Source organism: Erinaceus europaeus, chromosome 2 (genome assembly GCF_950295315.1).
Source record: "Erinaceus europaeus chromosome 2, mEriEur2.1, whole genome shotgun sequence".
NCBI classification, from domain to species: domain Eukaryota; kingdom Metazoa; phylum Chordata; class Mammalia; order Eulipotyphla; family Erinaceidae; genus Erinaceus; species Erinaceus europaeus.
The window spans coordinates 145,754,257-145,771,787 of NC_080163.1; the positions used below are offsets into that span (position 1 = coordinate 145,754,257).

The window sequence follows — 17,531 nt, forward strand, 5'->3', positions numbered from 1 at the left end:
ACTCTATGATGAAATTCACTCCCTCAACAATTGGTTGAATAGGAGTTAGCTGAAATAATCTGTTACTCCGGAATTTCTTGATTATACTCACTGTCTCCCCTTTTTACTATTTCTGTTGATGCTTAGCCAGTTTTATTCTCAATCTTTGCTATGTCTTTGGAATGCAAAGGCTTCTGTGATAAAGAATAAATTTTTAAATATTTATTTATTTATTCCCTTTTGTTGCCCTTGTTTTATTGTTGTAGTTATTATTGTTGTTGTTATTGATGTTGTTGTTGGATAGGACAGAGAGAAATGGAGAGAGGAGGGGAAGACAGATAGGACAGACAAGGGGAGAGAAAGAGAGACACCTGCAGACCTGCTTCACTGCCTGTGAAGCGACTCCCCTGCAGGTGGGGAGCAGGGGGTTCGAACCCGGATCCTTATGCTGGTCCTTTGCGCTTTGTGCCACGTGCGCTTAACCCACTGCACTACCGCCCGACTCCCCAAAGACTAAAATTTTAAAAAGCATTTTAAATACTCAAATGATCTGGAATATTACACCAACAATGTTTGCTTTGCATAATTATAAAGTGTATTTCTAAAGATGTACCTTGATGGTCATGCATATATCAAAATCCGAGCTGTCATCCTCACTTTTTACAGTAAGCATATTTGAGGCCAACAGACACAAGAAAGTCTTGCTAGAGGAGGAAACTGGTGTGTGTAAGAGAGAGAGATCTATCATTTGTGTGTTGTGCTGCACAGAATATAGGAGGCAACACACCCAGAGACAAGATCCAATTAAAAATGTAAAGAAAACTAGTGAGTGAGGAAGCCCAAAGTAGGGATCATTGTTTACAGGCTTGTGAGCCCCAGTAGGCCTAGTCTGTAATGCAAAATAAAGAAAAATGAAATTTGCTCTAGATAAAAAAAAAAACATATTCATAACCATACCTTATACCATTTGTCTTTGGAAATATACAAATCAATATTTATGTGTATGTGTGTGTTGCTTACTTTTTTTTATACTTTTCTTTTTATTTTTTTATTGAAAGGACAGAGAGAAATGAAAGGGAACTACTTTACCATTCACGAAGCTTCTCCCTTGCAGGTGGGGACTAGGTATTTGATATGTTTGCTCAACCGGATGCATCAGTGTCCAGCACCAGAATGGCTACTAATTTCAGAGAAATTATAATCCCTCTCATTTTGATATAAGCAGTGTCTGGAGTCAATTTCAAGAGAATTTAAAATAACTGGAGGAACATGGTGTCATCTTAAAGAGCAACATGCATAGGACTGGCAAAATAGTTCACTTGGATAGTGTGCTCCTTTGCCACAAGCTTGACCCAGGCTTGAGCCGAAGCCCACCTCACTGAAAAAAACTTCAGTGCTATGGTTTCTTTCTCTCTCCCTTTGTGCTTCTCTGCCTTGTCCTTTTTGCAGAAAACATGCTCCCAGAGCAGTAAAACCTCAAAGATGATAGAAAAGAAAACTGCATACTATTCACATGATGAGTTGAGTCAGGTGAAAGGTTGCCATTTTTGTTAAGTGTACTCTGTTCATTTACTTTAAATTCTTCATGTTTGCAAATGAGAGAGGTGAGTAGGAAAATTGAAAGCAAGATGATGTGGTATATTGCTTCCATGAATGAGATGCAGATCCTGATCCCATAGAAAACAAGATTTTAATGTCATTTAAAGAACATTAAAGTTTAGGATTGTTACATGCAGTAAGTGTAAAGATTGTACAATTTCTTGATTAATATGTTAGTAGATATAAGAATTAGATCTGGCATGGCTTTAAGTGATCATTTTTTTTAGTTCTAATAATTCACTAATTCTCAAAGTAGCTGTACAATGTACTTATCACCTGGTTGAAAGAATTTACAAATTCTGCTATATTTTAACTTAGAAATTATTTATCTTGAAGATTTCTTTAAATTTTCTTGAGCAAAGAATTTATGCTTTGAATCTTTAGATGTAATGCCATTTTTTTTTGCCTGACTTAATTTGAGATTTTAATTAATTATTATATCAATTTTCCAACTGCTTAAGCACTTAGTGTGCTGTACATCAAACATTAATGAATTGTTGACTAACCAGCTGGGTTTCACCTGCAATTATGCAGATATAACTAATAGTCAAAATTGCACCCATGGAGAAGCCAACATTGGTTATCTGCCTCTAGTGATAAAGGGTTCTGGTGGCCTATGGTTATAATGTCACAAACAATTCTCCATTGATAAGATATTAAACTTTCTCCTATTTCAAGTTCTGTTTTATTACTTGATAAATATTAATACAGTGTGATTATTTTGTAGCCGTCATGTGTTCATGCTGGTACACAGTATTCTTTCTAGATAAAGGTCTTCTTTGTATGTTGCCAGATTCAAATGGTCATCTATTCCTCATACTTTTAGAAATCATGAAGATGAATTAAAATAGCAGGGCAGAGAAGTTTAAGTTTTCAAACTTGCTGAAAAGTGCCTAGCTGCAGTATCCCAACTCTCAAATCACTGAAACCATATATAGAAGAAATGGACAACTGGGGCAAAAATGTCACATAAAGCCCATTTTTAGAACATTAAGACCTACCAATAACTTAACTTTGGGGACATATTTAAGTTTATGCAGCTTTTATTATAAATTACATTTTCAGGTTAAAAATGAAAGAGAAAAGTGCATTTAACAGGACATTGTCCGTATTTCAACATGCTCAGCACTTCTGTTTGCCGTCAGCAGGTAATTTTTCTCAAAGCCGATCATTTCTTTCTTTACACTGAATTAAAAAAAAAACCCTAAAATTTATATAAAAATTCAAAATTATATTCAATCATACATTTATTATATTCAAGCATACATTTATTATATTGAATCATATATTTATACAATTATATTCAATCATACATTTATACATTTCATTTTAAAGCAAAATATTAATATATCATAAGAACATATTGATAAACCACAATCTGAGTGCAATAAGATTATTGGAATTTATGGTTGATCACTTTATTTTAAAGTTAGCTATTATCATTTAGCATTATTTTCAAAGTATTATTTTAGTGAGAACAAATGACCTTCATTTAGTGACTGAACATTTACTTAACAAATGTTTACTGCCTAGAGTTGTGTAGTAGCGGGTCAATATTAGGGTATTAGAAAAGATTTGTTCACCACAGCATAGGAATGTTCCTCTGAGTTAGTGGAAATCTCAAGGTTGAAGTGTGCCAAATCCCAGGGCTAGTAAAATAGCTCACTTGGTTCATGCTCCTACTTTACCATGCATACAACCTAGGTTTGAGCCTGATTTCCTCTGCATTGGAAGACAGATCACAATCCTCTGGGTTAAGCAACATACTATCAAAATGAGTTATTTTTCTGCTCCCATAATAGACCCTTAATAAAATTTTGTTGGATAAATTGTATATACCTTGCAAGATAAAGAAAATTAAAGTCATAAAGTTTAGGTAACTGGATACAATTTACCAAGCAAAATGGACATGAGATTGGAATTTTAACTTTCATTTGCAATTAATCATACCTACTCTCTATTTGAGCACTTTCTAACATTTGTTCTAATAATGATTATTTGTGCTTGTCCCCGTGGACCACCTAGTAGTTCCTTGATCTACAAGAATTAATTTTTTTGAATTTGTTAAAGAAACATACAAATAAAAAATTAGTTTTCAATAATAAATATAAAAATTAACTGAATTACTATACTGACTGCCAAACTGCTATGGAGTGTGATTTGATTGTATGTTTTTTTATCATACATGTAACCAAGATCTGAGCCTGGTCCTCATCTTATTGAAGGAAGTCTTGGTGCTGTAGTTTCTTTCCCTCTTTCTCTCTCTCTCTGCCTCTGTCTCTAGAAGAAAAACAAAGCAAAATATATTATGTAGTGGGCAGAACAATAAGCAATATTAAGACTCAGAAAAGAAGTGCCTTCCCATATAGTTTACATACATGTTAAAGACTACTGGCAATTAGGAAGTACAATAGCTAATTAATTTTTTTTCTGTTAGGAGATGATAAGTGACATAGGAAAAACATGATAATTCAATATGTTGTAACAGTGAAATTATATAATATAACTAGACTAAGGTTAAACGTACAGTAACTGTCCACTCTTGATTATATTGTGTATTTAGAATTCAATATGCTCTCTCTTAAATTTCAGTAGTTTGGCTTAATGTTGTGCTAGGAAAAACACTGACAATTCAATGACTGTGTCACTTAGAAATAATAATAATAATAATAATAAGTCCTTGTTCTGTTTTAACTTAGTTTAGACAATCTTTTTTTTTTTTCCTGTGTCAGGCAAGCCTTCTGGTAATATGTGCCCCTCAAGCAAGCCTTTTGTATATAATTTGAGTATAAATCTCTCTTTCCCTTTGTTACTATATATGACCATCAAAGAATATTCTATGGTGCAAAATGCCTTAAGAAAGTAAAGGATTTTGTAGTGCTGGTGACATAGCTGGTCTGAGGAAGCTTGGATGATTATTAATAAGGATGGAAGTCAGTCAGGCAGTAATGGTTTGTTACTTCTCTACTGTTTCCTCCAGCAACTATTTGATCAGTTCATGGAAGGATTTGCAAATCTTTGTGTAACACCCTCCTGTGAGATACAAAAAGTGAAACATGCTTTGGCAGGAGATGACACCATTTGAGTGCACAAAGCTCCATCAGTATGTAGAACTGATTATTGGCATGCATCAGAGTGGCTTCACCTTGGCATTCTTTCACTGTGAGGCTTCTCACCTCCAGGTAACAAAGTCAAAATATATATTTTTTTTATTTTACCAGAGAACAGTTTAGTTCTGGTTTATAGTGATGTTAGGGATTGAAGCTTGGAACCTCAGGCATTAGGATCTGTTTACATAATCATTATGCTCTCTCCCCCACCCACAAACTCAATACAACAGTTCTAATCTGTGGCTTTCTTGTGTTAATGAGTTGGATGATGGCTACTTCTTCTGAGTTCTCAGAGTTGTTTGTTACCAAGATAATAATGATCTTAGGTTGAATCTTCAGTTCTTCAATCTTCAGCTTTCACAAAACATATATTACTGTTTCTCACTTGATTTCAAGATTCAGTGTGTGAAGTGGGAGAAGAAAAAAAAAAAAATCTCTTGCCATATCTCGTATTGCTGTACCACAGAGTCTCTCACAAATAGTACATCAGGCTCTTTGTCTTTACAACCAGGACAAATCTATTGTGCTGAGGCATCCACCTGTCATCTTATTTTATATTTTTGCCTTCATGTGGACTAGGCACTGGGTTTGAGGCTCTCTAGCTCATTTTATGCTTAGTTTGATGATCAGATCCATGTGGCTCCCACAAGAAGATGCAGTTTCAGTGGGTGGAGTCGATGCCCCCTGTGTCTCTTTCTATTGGCAGTACTTTGACCCCAAATCAAGAATAAGGGTGGCTATTCATCATGTAAGAGATGGTTAAGTCATCTTTTCAAAGGAACATGAATAGAACAATCATTTAGGAATATATATATAGTCTTATTTATAGCCACCTGTGGCCAGTAGTTCTGTATTCTTTAGGTCAGATAATAGTTACTTGCAGTGCTTGCTAATCTTCCTATAGAGACCTGCAGACTCTTTTCCTTTCCTTATTTAGACAATGGTTCTCTGAAACACAGCTCAGGGGTGCAGGAAATAGTTCTGAAGAAGGGAGAAGGAAGGGTGAGGGAGCATACTGCTGCCTGACTGCTACTGTTGGCTGCATGCCCTTTTGAAAAAGATTAAATGCCTTGCTTCAACTTCTTATCTTTTGCCTTGACAAGTAATTTTAATTGGATGTCATTTATAACAACCAGAAACACTGATTTTGTTTTAATATCTGTTTCAGTCTTAGGATAAACACAACATATAAGTTATTGTCAGAAAAGGTCTGGTCTCCATGACATTTATGTTGTTTTCAGTTGATAGTCAGATTAGTGTTGCTCTAAGCCCCCATCTGTACAAAATAGGATCAGAATGAGGACCAAAATGGAGGTAAGTTCAACTCAGTAAATATAGGTCTTCAGAGACTAGATAAAAGCACTAGGGAAAGCTCCCTATTCTTGAATTCACAATATTAAATCAGAAAATCGTCTTTTGAAAAGTCATAGTTTAGATATAAAAATAAATGCATTTAAATAATTAAATAAGTAATTGTTTTGAATAGAGTCCAATGCTAAGAGTAGTAGACCACAAGTAGGTATTGGAGTAACTACCTGAACAAGCACTGATTTTTATTTAGTTTTTATAGGGAAACTTCACATTGTGTTTAAGGCCTATTGGCTACCCAGCACTTTATATATCACTCTTTAAATACTGTGGATGTTCTGATTACCAGGTCATCATTCTGGCTGAAGAATTCTGTCCAGACTAACATAAGTTATCTCTTGACTACATTTTCTGAGAGGTCTTGATTGTTGCTACAAAGCCAGTCTGTACATTCAAATAAACATTGATTGTGAAGTAATGTGACAGAATACAATTCAAACAGAAGCCGGAAGTTCATGTGGAGAACTGAATTGTACCATATGGCTTCTATTTCTGTACCTAGACCCAACAGGGTGCATTAAGATAGTAATTTAGGCAATGTCATGTTGTGCCCAGTTATGGAAAGGCATATGGCATATTATCCCACACTCGAGCAATTATGAATTTCCTTGTTGTTCCTTGCCTCTTTCCTTTTGGCACAAAGAAGGCTTCAGCAGAAATTTCTTGTTAAACTTGTCTTCTTTTGTTTCTTTCTTTACTGTTCATTTTTTAAAGAATTATGGTTAAAGTGATTGACTCAGTTATTTCTTATGAAACTATAGTTTTTAAAAGGAAAAATCTTAGTGGACCTTAAAGATTGAAGATTTGGTAGATTGGCAAAAACTCATCTGTATGGTGATATACAAATGACCTGTGATTAAACGCAGTATAAATTGCTGTATTAAACTGCTGTATTGGAGATAACTGTGATGATCTATCTCTATGTCTTATAAAAAAATGTGAAACCTATACAAAAAAGAGGGAGTTAGTGATGATGAAAGAATGAGTGTCTTTTGATTAAGACTAGCTTAGATCATTTACTCATGCATATACTAATGTATTTATTCAGCAAACATTAGCCAAACATCTGCTCTATGTTTGGCATAGATTCAATGTATACAGAAAATTATAACGCCTTGCCAGAACTTCACGTTTTCAGTATTATGGCAAGCATAAGTGTGTTTAAAAGGTAATAAAAAGTGATGGAATTCTAATAAAGCTATGGAGGGAGGGTTCTCACAAAATACCTCACTTGGATAGTGCATGGCCTTATCTTGTGCTGAACCCAAGTTTGAGTCCAAACTCCATTGTATTGAAAGAAGTTTTGATGTTGTAGTGTCTCTCTCTCTTGATCTTGTCTCTCTCTCTTTCTCTCTACCTCTCTGTTTCACTTTTTCTGTCTAGAGCAATTAAACCTTGGGTATCATATACACAGGTACACACACACACACACACACACACAATATCACACTATGAGGGTGAGTATAAGTATCAATAGTATGAAAACATACAGAAAAACTAATAACAAATGGAATATGAATGGAATTAAATTATTTTAGATAAGGAATAGTAGCAGAACATACAATCCATAAAATAGAAGTTCTGGGTAGGAAATAATTAGAATGACAATCAATGCAGATGGAACATAACTATAAAATGCAAAGACACGAATGTATGTTCAATATTCTCTTTGGTAAATTATTTAACAGTCAAAAAGTCAATAGCTAAAGTCTAAATTGTGATTGAAGATGATTATAGATATTTTTATATTTTGGAGGCAAGATTATAAATGCTGAAGACAAAAACTGATCAAAATCCAAGATCTCCCCTTCATAGTGAAGATACATTTGCATAAATGACCAAAAAGAAATCTCTGAAAGACTATTTTCTTATTCCTCAACTCAAAACATCCAAATTCACCCCCAGTTATTCTTTTAAATTTTATTGAGAGAGGTTAATAGTTTACAGTGTAGTTGTTGACACCATATATAATTGATTTTTCTTGAGTATAAAATATATTACTGTTTTTATTTGCATTTCTCTGATCATCAATGAATTTGAGTATTTTTTACATGTCTCCTGGCCTCTTGGGTCTTTTCCTCGGTGAAGATTCTGTCCATACCCTCTCTTCGTTTATATTTTCTGTCACTGAGTTTAGTGAGATATTTATATATTTCTTATATAAATATATAAATATAAAATATATCTTATCTGATTTGTATAATATAAAGATTTTTCTCTCATTCTGTGGGGTATCTCACTGTTTAGATGATAGCTTCCTTTTCTGCGCAGGTTTTAAGTTTGATGTAGTCACATTGACTTATTTCTGTTTTCTCTACTATAAACTTGAGTCTTTGAAGATATTTCTGAAGCATAAATTGTAAAGTGTTCTGAGAGTGTTTTGGTCTCTGTATTTGTTTCTGGTATAATGCTGGTGTTTTTGATCCACTTGCAGTTAATTTTTGTGTATGATGATATGTGGTGGTTCGTTTTTCATTCACGTGTTTTAAGCCTTTTTTTTCTCAACACCATATGTTGAGAGCTATTCTTTTCTCCACTGAATGTTGTGGACCTTCTTGTCAAAAGTGTATTATCTGTAGGTGGTGGGAGTTTATTTCTGGGTTCTTAATTCTATGCCACTTATATGTGTGTCTGTCTATTTTTGTTCCAGTACCAGATACTTTTTATTTCACTAGTTTTCTAGTGTAATTTGAGGTTAGGGACTCTGCTATCTTCATTCTTGTTCTTTTTATTCAATATTTTTTTGGTGTTCTTAGTTATTTTCTAGCAACAGATAAACTTTTGTGGCTTTTGTTATGTTCTTTGAATAAATTCTCTATCTCCAGTTCTACAAGATAAAGTTATGTGTTTTTGAGTATTGTACCCCCCTATCCCCACCCCTACAACACACACTTTGGCTTCCTCTAAGTAAAACATACCCATTATGTTTTCATGTTCCATAACACATGCTTTGAAATAATGTTCTGTCACCTGATGTATAACCCAAATGTGGCTATTATCCCCAACAGTGTACTAAGTAAAATCATTCTGCTGGTGCCTTATTTAGTAGCTTTACTTGGAAACTATCAGAAATAATTTCATTATCTTGCTACTATGAAACTAAAAAAGAAAAACGGTTGGTATTATTATTTTTGTTGTTTTCATTGTTGTTGCTATTGAGATCGTTGTTAGATAGGACAGAGAGAAATGGAGAGAGGAGGGGAAGACAGAGAGGGGAGAGAAAGACCTGTTTCACCTCTTGTGAAGCGACTCCCCTACAGGTGGGCATCCCAGGGCCTGTACCAGCACCCTTATGCGGGTCCTTGCACTTTGTATCACATGCACTTAACCCACTGCCCTACCGCCTGACTCCCAAAGTTGGTATTATTACCAATACTTTTTACTAGATCATGAAACAATGAGTAGACACAAACACACACACACACACACACGTTAAAGGAGTTGGTATTTGCACCAAAGTAAAGGACTCTGAGGTAGGTGAGAGGGTTCAGGTCCTGGAACGTGATGGCAGAGGAGGACCTAGTGGGGCTTCTATTGTTATGTGGAAATGTCACACATGTACAAACTATTGCTTTGGTTTTTTTTTGTTTGTTTCTTTGTTTTTGCCTCTGGGTTGTTGCTGGGGCTCAGTGCCTGTACCATGAATCCACTGCTCCTGGTGGCTATTTTTTTTTCCTTTTTGTTACCCTAGTTTTTTTTTTTTTTAATCATTGTTGTGGTTATTTTTTGTTGTTGTTATTGTTGTTGGATAAGACAGAAAGAAATGGAGAGAAGAGGAAGACAGAGAAAGGGAGAAAAAGATTGACACCTGCAGACCTGCTTCACTGCATGTGAAGCCACCCCCCTGCAGGTGGGGAGCTGGGGCTTGAACAGGGATTCTTTTTTTTTTTTTAATTATTTAAGAAAGGATTAATGAACAAAAAAATAAGGTAGGAGGGGTACAACTCCACACAATTCCCACCACCCAATCTCCATAACCCACCCCCTCCCATGATAGCTTTCCTATTCTCTAGCCCTCTGGGAGCATGGACCCAGGGTCGTTGAGGGTTGCAGAAGGTAGAAGGTCTGGCTTCTGTAATTGCTTCCCCACTGAACATGGGCGTTGACTGGTCGGTCCATACTCCCAGTCTGCCTCTCTCTTTCCCTAGTAGGCTGTGTCTCTGGGGAAGCTGAGCTCCAGGACACATTGGTGGGGTCTTCAATCCAGGGAAGCCTGGCCAGCATCCTGGTGGCATCTGGAACCTGGTGATTGAAAAGAGAGTTAACATACAAAGCCAAACAAATTGTTGAGCAGTCATGGACCCAAAGCTTGGAATAGTGGAGAGGAAGTGTTAGGGAGGTATTCACTGCAAACTCTAGTGTACTTCTGCTTTCAGGTATATATTTTGCAGTAGTTTATGGATACGTGTGCACATAAGCTCTCTCTCACAGAAACTGGTGTATATCTAGGCTATGGGAGTTTGTTAGAAAGTGAACTACCTGAGATGAAATTAGAGTGTACTATAAAAGTCTCACCTGAGTAATGAAGCTGAAGGGTTGTCATTCCACACGTGAAGTCTCTGGACACAGTCTGAGGTGAAGCATGTTGAGGTGGTAATCGTTGCGTTGGTTAGGTTGTGATCGGCGGATGCAATATTATTTGATATGGATTGGGAGAGGCATACGGGAAAGTGGGCCCTTTCCAAGGGTTCCAGGACTGGGGGAAGTAGGGGCTCTATAGTGGAGATGTGAGGTTCCTGCTGTCTTAGGGTTCAAAAAGACAATCGATAGTTAATGTTTATCATCACATTAATTGGTAATTGGGTTAACTTTGAAAAGTCCTTTTGTTATGGTTTGCTGTACAGTATCCAGTATCTTGTATATAGCTGTGCTATTGGATGCTTCTAATCTACTTGGTCTAGGCTTTTGAGAGAGTCCGCATATCAAATACACAACTTATATATTAAAAAGATTCCGTTTGTGTTTTGAGAAACTTTGAGACATACAACTGATTTTCCCCCTCTCATAACACTAAAAAAATTAAAACATGATTTTCTTTGGCTACAGAAGGAGTAGGGGAGCTGATGTAAATAAATAAATAGGGAGCCAGGCGGTGGCACACCTGGTTAACACATGGTGCAAAACAGAAGAAGGTGCATAAGAATCCCGGTTCAATACCCCAGCTCCCCACCTTCAGGTGGTTTGATTCATAGGCAGTGAAGCAGGTCTGCAGGTGTCTTTCTCTCCCCCTCTCTGTCTTCCCCTCCTCTCTTGATTTCTCTCTGTCCTAGTCAACAACAACCATAGCAATAACAACAACAATGATGATAAACAACAAGGGCAACAAAAGGGAAAAAAATAAAAATAAATAATAACAGAAAACCTTTTCTCCCAAATAGTTGAGGAATAAATAACTTACTAGAACAGAAACTATCTTCTATTACTTGCAGATAAACAATAAAAGGTAAGAAGATACTACAAACCTAACTTTTGCAAAGTAATGATAATGTAGTATAGTAGAGTATGAAATTATTGCCTGTGTGCCAAGGTTACTCTAAGGATGGGGCAGTATGTGGTTTTGGAAAATTGCCAATGAATTATACTTCATCTATTAGGACAGTGGGGTATATTCCATTCATAACTTCTCAAATATTCCATAGGACTCATCAACTGGAAGCTAAAGGTCTGAGTCCTAGGACATGGGTGACAATATGAATCCAGTAGACACTCAGGCAACATGTATCTTTACATAAACACAAATACTTTTCATCATGACTTCTCTCATTAGCCTTCCATGAGAAGAATATTTGACTCAATCTTATGAAAAAGCAAATTCAAACTTTTAAAGATAAAGCATTTTGAACAGAGATTACCAATCATCAGTGTTGGAATAGGAATGGAAATAAGTCTATGAGATCAGAAACAATATTTTATCTCATTGTTATCTTTCAAAGTACTAAGAAAGAGTAAAAAATAATCTGGATCTCACACAATATTTCTGTGCAGTTATTTTTGCTGTATGACCTTATTTTCCACAGGGCTATCAACCCTCCCTCCCTATATGATCTTATTTTCGACTAACTACAAAGGAGGTATGGCAGAGCTACAGTGGCAGGCATCTAGTATAGTTGTTCCACAGGCATTGATGTAGTTTTAGTTGGAGTAATTTTACCAATGAAATTCACTCTTTCATCTCTGGAAGACCAAGTTCTTCCCCTTAAGCACTAAAGAGATTTGAATTAAGGAAGGGAATATAAGGAGTTCAAAGAACAGCCATTATTTCCATCTAGGTAAAGTCCTTGAATTTTTTTTTTTTTTATTAGAAATGTGCTTTTTTTTTTTTTCTACTGGACTTTAGTCCACATTTACTTTAAGGTATCTTTCATTTTTGGCAGGGTCATCATCTGTACATAGTGTTATGCTGATACATATTAGCACTTTGTTCCCCTTCCTACAAGGATATAGGATATTGAGGTAGTGTATTCTCAAGTGCTCACTACAATCATCTATTAATCTCCCAAAATTCAGATTCTACAATCGTACCTCAGTTACACTAATCTAGAATCTCTCTGAAAATGATGGTCTGAAATGTGATTATTAGTACTTAGAGGATGCTCTAATGGTGTTTCAGTTTTTGGTACAGATTCTCATGTATTATCTTATGTGATCTTTTCCACATTCACTTGTGGGGAAGTTAGAATTTTAGAAAGTTGAGGTAAATGTTACAAAGGAGATCAGGTAGAACTAGACTTCAGGTTCCTACCTACAAGCAAAATTCTTCTTCCATTCTTCTGCTAGTATAATAGCTTTGTATAAAGTCACATGATGGAGAGTCCTCAAGCTAGCTAAAATTAATATAGAAGCCTAGTGAATTCAAATTGGTTGTGCTTCCTAGACTATTGGGAAAAAGATTGTGAGCTACATTTAGGCTGAGAGGGTGTGATTTTATTTTGGTTCAACATACATGTGAAAGAAACATCATATGCTTGGTATGCATTGTTTACTACCATAACAGACAATCTTTGCATTTCTGATTTCTTTCATTTGGCCAAGATCATAATTCTGCTTTTTCTCTCCATCCAATCATAGTTTACAGTTTCAAACTGATTCTCCACCAAGTGGTTACCTTTCTGAAGCTAGTTTGTGTTTATAATCCTTTCATAGATTAAACCAAATAGTAATCTCCTTATTTGTATCCAGCATTGACTAATATTAAATAAAAACTAGACCTAGACCAACATATAGTATGGCTCCTCTAGAAATTTGTCATTTATCTTAAACAATTAAAAAATCTTCTTATGGCAACAACAAGCAAACACATTTCATAATTTTAATAGAAATATGGAAATAATTCTAGATACTCCTTTTATTTCTTGGATTATGTAATTTAAATAATCCTTCAGAAAGTATGCTCTTGGGGGCTGGGAGATATTTCACCTTCTAGGGAATACACTTTACCATGCATAATCCCTAGGTTTGAATCCTAGGACCACATGGAAGTATCATGAGTAGAACTTGAAGAACTCTATATGTGGCAGAACCATGCTGTGTTCTCTCCTATGTATTTCCCTATTTCTAAACTAAGGAATTAAGAAAAGGACATTTCTTGAAAATACAGTTCTCATAATTAAACCCAATTTAAAAATAATGTGTTGTGCTTTTACTAGAAATTTAGAAATGGATTCTTCCACATTGACATTGAAGAACATGAGCACAGGTACGAACATTATCTACAAAGTATACAAAATATGAAGAGACTTCCAACTGCATACCTTTGTAAGAGAGCAAGCTATCTTGTGATACATAAATGCTTTAGGTTGATCAATATCTGATTTCATATAAAGACTATAACTAACTCTAGCCATTTATCTCAGTGAACATTATAGAAGATATGAACACATGCACATACTTTAATAATTGTCTTGCATATATAAAAATTATCTAAGGGAAACCAAATTATTCATTTATTTATGTAGCAAGTGCTTAGATGTGTTTGAGATTCAAAACCATTGTTTTCACAACAAAAATATATGCTTTCCTCATTGCTCAGTGATGCAGATTTGCAAAGATCTATTTAATTTAAAGGAAAGATTGAAAAAAAACAAAGGACTTTGTTATAAGTAAGGTGATTTTACAATTATAAGTGCTTATTGTATTAACACTGACAGCCCAGTTTACTTCATATCTGTTAAGACCCCTGGGAAGTGTTGGCATTTTTCTGGGTATCTTATTATCATGTACTCTTTTGTAACTTAAAGAAAAGTAATTTCTTTGAAAAAGATAAAAAAATAAGGAAACAAAAAAGACAAAAAGATATTGTGTTATGTGTATAAAACTGAGCGCTGTTTTTATAATAAGAACTGACTGACTGTAGTATATAGCAGTATTTAATTTTAGCTTTTTCTGGGACATTTTAGCCATGATTCATTTGTTATTTATTGTATTTTGTATGCTAGGTATTATAACAATTCCCTTTAGTTCCCTTGATAACTTCAACAAAAAAAAAGAAAATGTAAGGAAACAGAGAGAGGAAGAAGCCAGGCAATATATGACATTTCTTTATAGTATGATATCTGATAAACACAAACCAACTTGAAAATTGATTACAAATAGATGTTTTGACAAGTGAAATTTAGACTATGATTCACTCATCTTCCATGGGCTTTGCAAAGGGATATTTAATAGCCTATTAGTAGTCTCAGAATGACATCAGCATTTCAGGTAACTATAATTGGTCTGTGCTTAAAAGGAACAGTAAACAGTAAACACACAAGAAACATGATAAACTGCTGAGTGAACTTGGAAAGAACTGTTTTCAGCTCCAGGCTAGAGAGCTTTGTGTAGTTATCAAGTCTGAGACCACTAGGCTATTGGGATAATCAGACATTGGAGGGTGTTTTCACAGGGCAACCACTCTTGGTGTCAATCTTACACATGTACATTATAGTTACTTTGCATTATGTGAGATCTACCTTGGTGTGTTTTAATATTCCATCTGGAAATATTAAAATTATTTAAAAGTTAAATAAGAATATATAAAGAACTTTGTCACTTAGGTCCATGGTTGGGTGGTGGCACATATGGTGGAGCAAACATATTGCAATGTATATAGACCTGGGTTCAAGTTCCCACCTAGAGAAGGGAAGCTTTGCAGGCTTTGAAGCAGTGCTGCAGGCATCTCACTTCCTCACTCCCTCTCAATCCCTATGTCCCTTCTCCAATTCTCCCTCTTTATATCTAAATAAATAAATATAAAAATTAACTTTATCACTTGGGGGAACTGAGATTCCATCACGACTACTGGCCCCTCTATTTCATCTTTGTCACTGCTCTTATCATTATAACTGCAAAGTCATTAATTTTATGTTTGAAAACAGGAGGAAGAAAGGCAAATGTTCTTAATTTTGGAAATGTAAAGTAAACTTCATAGAACAATGAAAGGCAAAGTTCACAGTTTCTTCTATAAGGCTTTAAATTATATGAAAAAGACAAGTAGCTGACTTCCATTGTTTGATAACTGTACCAATTCAATTCCTGGCAACACATGTACCAGAGTGATGTCTTGTACATTCTCTCTCCTATCATTTTTCATGAATCAATAAATAAAATTTAAAAAAATAATAAAAATAAAAGCTTTTCTTAATTTTACTTTAACCAAATTGGAGTGTCTTTATAATAGTGAGAAGAAATAATAGTAGTTATTATTATCAACAAAGAATTATTTCTTTAAGACAGGATACTAAATAGTTTATGTTATTTAAGTTACTTAAACTTTAAATTTCTCTTTATATAGCTGTTATAATTATATACATTGCTTAAATGATGCAAGGGGACTAGAAAGATGAAAGAATATTCCTGTGGTTATAGGATCAGGGAAAGGCAAATCTGAGAATACAGTCAAGCTTCATTCTTGAAATTCCAGACACTGATTGCTTTCATTTCAATTTTATTTGTTTGAATTTCTCTTTTTTAAGTTATTTGGTAATGGTTTATAGAACTGTAAGATTATAGGAATACCATACTCACCACTAAAGTTCTCTCTGTACTCCTCTATTCTCCTTCCCACCCACAATAACCACCATAGTTCTCACAAAGTCTTAGAGACAGTTTTATACCCTGATTCCTTAAGCACTATATTTGTGTTATTTATAATTGTTTCATGAAAACATAACCATATGATCCTAAAACACAATGCTAACTATGTGTATTTAATGTCTTGGTCATCTGAAATATCAAAACTACTTTTAGCTCATGGTTTCTTTTCCTTATAAAACTTGGAAATTTTTCTTTATAAAACTGGAACTTGAGAATTTCTGTTATCTTCTTAGTTTATCCCTTCATTTGGGTAAATAGATTTCAAATTAAGAAATTGAAGAAACAGAGCTATATCAGATTTTGCTTTGATATACTAGTTACATTTTTTAAAGTTTGATAGTTATTCCAGTTATATATTTAAAGGCTCAATATTTCTTTTTTTAAAAGAGTTTATTTTTTATTTATTTTTGATAGAGACAGAAATTGAGAGGAGAAATAGAGACAGAGAGCAGAGATCTGCAGCACTGCTTCATAGCTTGCAAAGTTTCTCCTCTGCAGGTGGGGACTGGGAGCTTGAACCTGAGTCCTCATGCATGGTAATGTGTATGCTTAACCAGGTGAATCACTGCCCAGACCTAAGACTAGATAGTTTTAGTCCAGTGTTTCTCCTTTGACCATTCTGCACTTAGAAGAGAGGATGTAGAGACTATATGTTGATTTTTCAATAACAGATTTGAATTGTAATTTAGTAGCTGGGAAAAGGGAGGAAACATTTTCTGTGCCATATTTTAAATCTCAAACTACTACTTTTTATCTTTCAGGTATTTTGGGAATGAGTCTATACATATATATTAAATGTTCACCATCTTACTTATGATTCATATATACTGATCCACTAGGGAAGTTCAGTAATTGCTAAATGGGATACAATGTATGTTTTCAGTTTTAAAATGGAGGGAAAAAATGGCACAATAGTTTAAAGTAGTATTTCTTCACATGACTATATGTCAACATCAAAAAAAAAAAGAAAGAAAGAACTAAGCATAGCTCTCCTGGGCCATATATCACTTCACTTTGCAGACTTTGTTGGGAATTCCTGGTTGTGAAAGAGACTGGAATGAGGTGACTTTGCTGAGAAATTTCTTTGTACACAGACCGTTTTAGACTGCCACCCAGGGTACAGATGTCAAAAAGGACTTATCAGAGGAAAAAAAACTATTCTTTGTTTTACTGTAACATCTGCTTTTTTTTTTGTTAGTGAAAAAAGGAAAGTATTCTCTTTCTGTGATAGGTATAAGGAGATTTCAAAATGTAAATGAAGTTTTAACACAAATATCACCATTTTTTTGAAGTGCAGTAGCAATTTTCAATGAGGAAGTCCGCCAGACATCATAAAGCTAATTAAAGTTGTGTCAGGAGATAAACTAATTAGTATACCAGTGTACAGAGATATGTCATTGT

The 17,531-nt window shown here is 34.7% G+C and overlaps 1 pseudogene; it reads right to left on the bottom strand.

The window, feature by feature from the left end:
• Positions 1–4,267: 4,267 nt before the first annotated feature.
• Positions 4,268–7,300, bottom strand: LOC132532823 (platelet-activating factor acetylhydrolase IB subunit alpha2-like; annotated as a pseudogene).
• Positions 7,301–17,531: the final 10,231 nt, after the last annotated feature.